The sequence below is a fragment of the Orycteropus afer genome, unplaced genomic scaffold (assembly GCF_000298275.1).
Source record: "Orycteropus afer afer isolate SDZICR_OR568_19922 unplaced genomic scaffold, OryAfe1.0 scaffold00092, whole genome shotgun sequence".
Taxonomy (NCBI): domain Eukaryota; kingdom Metazoa; phylum Chordata; class Mammalia; order Tubulidentata; family Orycteropodidae; genus Orycteropus; species Orycteropus afer.
In genome coordinates this window covers 8,547,072-8,549,910 of record NW_006921679.1, presented here as the reverse complement: position 1 = coordinate 8,549,910, position 2,839 = coordinate 8,547,072, and positions in this window count along the sequence as shown.

Here is a 2,839-nt window from a genome sequence, read left to right as displayed (position 1 = left end):
GGGAGAATATCGTTGGAATCTATACATCTGACAAGAATCTAATAACCAAAACATATATAAAATATCAACAACTTAACAACAAAAAAATAATCCAACCATAAAATGGACAAAGGACTTGACTAGACAGTTCTGCAGAGAGGATATTTAAATGGCCACCAAACATACAAAAAGATGCTCAACCTCATTAGCTATCAGAGAGATGCAAATCAAAACCACTATGAAATACATTCCACTCCCACCTAAGATAGCTAAGATTTAAAATAAATAAGAGATGTGGGCAAGGATGTGGAGAAATTGGTATTCTTATCCATTGCTGGTGGGAATGCAAAATGGTACAGCCACTGTGGAAAACAGTGTGGTGGTTCCTCAAGAAACTAAAACTAGAACTACCATATAAGTCAGTAATTCCATTCCTGTTGTTGTTGTTTTGTGCCGTCGAGTCCAACCCGACTCACAGTGACCCTTCCTTGGGTTTCCGAGGCAGTATCACTACAAAAGTAGATTGCCCCATCTTCCTTCCACTCCTAGGTAACCCAAAATACTTGAAAAGAGAGATTCAGAGACTTGTACATCAACGTTCATTGCAGCACTATTCACAATAGCCAAAAGTTGGAAACAACCTGAATGTCCATTAACAGATGGATGGATAAAAGATGGTACACACACACAAAGAAATACTATTCAGCCAATAGGAGACGGGAAGTCTTGATAGATGCAAAACACCTCATAATGTGGAGGAACCTGGAGGTCATTATGCTGAGTGAGATCTGTCAATCACAAAAGGACAAATATTGTTTGAAACCGTTACTGTAAAAAGTCAAGAAAAGGATGACACATGGAAAAAAAAAAATTCTTTGAAGGTTACCAGGGGTGGGAGAGGATAGGAGGGTAAATTACTAATTAGAGGGAAGACACATATTAACTTGGATGAAAGGAAAGGCAATATACAAGAAGGGGGAGGGCAGCACAAGACAATCAGGCAAAGGAAGACGCTGGGAGGAGAACAGAGTTAAAGGCAACAGAGGTGAATACCAGCACACACCCAGTCCTGCAATAACAGTAAAGACAGTACTCCAAGAGTGGATGCAGAAACATGCACGCCAAATAGGCGTGGGAAGGCAACTGGCACTACAGGCACAAACATATAAAGATTTGACAGAGGATATTTCTACGTTCGTATTCACAGGTGCTGCAAATACACCCACAAATATAGTAGAGCATATAGGGGCAAAGTTATAAAAACTTGCTGGCCATAACCAAACACCTTGAGGGAATAAGCCACTGGACATGAGGGCTCAGGGGACATCAAGGTCAACTGGCATAATATAGTCCACAAAGACAATGTTCTACATCCTACTTGGGCAAGTAGCAACCAGGGTCTTAAAAGTTTGCAAGCAGCCATCTAAGGTAGGGATATCGTTCTCTCTCCATCAGAGACAAAGAAGAGTGAAGAAAATCAAGGACACATGGAAACAATTAGACCAAAGGACCAAGGAACTATGCAAACCTCAGTCTCTTCAAGGCTGAGACCAAAAAGACTACGTGGTGCCTGGCTACCACTGTTGACCGCTCTGAACAGAATCACTATAGAAAGCCCTATATACACTGGGAGAAAAATATGGAAGAAAACTCAAAATCATAAAAAAGAAAAGAAAATGACCAGACTTACTGCTCTGATAGAGACTGGTGGGACCCCAACAGTATAGCCCTTAGTCACCCTTCAAGCCTGGAACCAAACTCATCCCTGTGGCTCAACTTTCAGTCAAACAGTTGACAGGCCTGTAAGGTGAACAAAACACCAGGGAGGTACACACCTCTTAGAACAATCAAACATATGAGATCAAAGGGCAGCATTTGCCCAGGGATATAGCTCAGAAGGAAAGAAGGGCAGATGGAACCAGTGAACACAGGGAGGAGGTGGGAAAAGTGCTGTTACATTGTGGGGGTTGCAATCAGTATCACAAAACAAAATATGTATGAAATGTTGAATGGAAACTAGTTTGCTATGTAAAATTTCACCGAAATCACAATAAATAAATAAACACACATACTCAGATATATATTAGCAAATTAGTCCAACAATGTATAAAAGGATAGTGCATGAGAAATAAAGATTTAACCCACATAATGCAAGGTTGGTTTAACATTTAAATACCAATTAATGTAATTCTCTATATTAACTGAATAAAGGAGAAAAGCAAAAAAGAGTCACCCTTCAAGCCTAGAATTAAACTCACTCCAGTGGCTTAGCTCTCAGCCAAACATCAGACCTCCAAAAATCAAAACCAAACTCACTGCTGTCATCAATTCCTACTCATAGCGACCCTTCCTTGGGTTTCCGAGGCGTTATCACTATGGGAATAGATCACCCAATCTTCCTTTCGAGGAGGGCTGGTGGGTTTGAACTGCCAGCCTTCTGGTTAGCAGACAAATGCCTTAGACACTACACCATCAGAGCTCCCAACAATAGACCTACGAGCTGAATATCTACACCAGCACTTCTTAGAAAAATCAACCATGGGTGATCAAAAGGGCAGCATTTGTGCAGGGAGAAGCTGGGCAGGCAGGAACGCATGGTAAGAAGCACACAGGGAAAGGGTAGCCATAGGGAGGAAGTGGGAGAGAGCTGTTACCTCGTAGGGATTATAATCAGTATTTCGAAACAAACTGTATAAACTCTTGAATGGAAAATGAATCTGCTCTGTAAAATTTCACCCAAATCACAATAAAAAGTTAACCAAACAGGTTCCGGAAAGATGGCGGACTAGGCAGAAGGATTGCACAGACCCTCTTCAACAAAGAAAAGGGAAACCAATTAACACAGACACAGAAGATAATC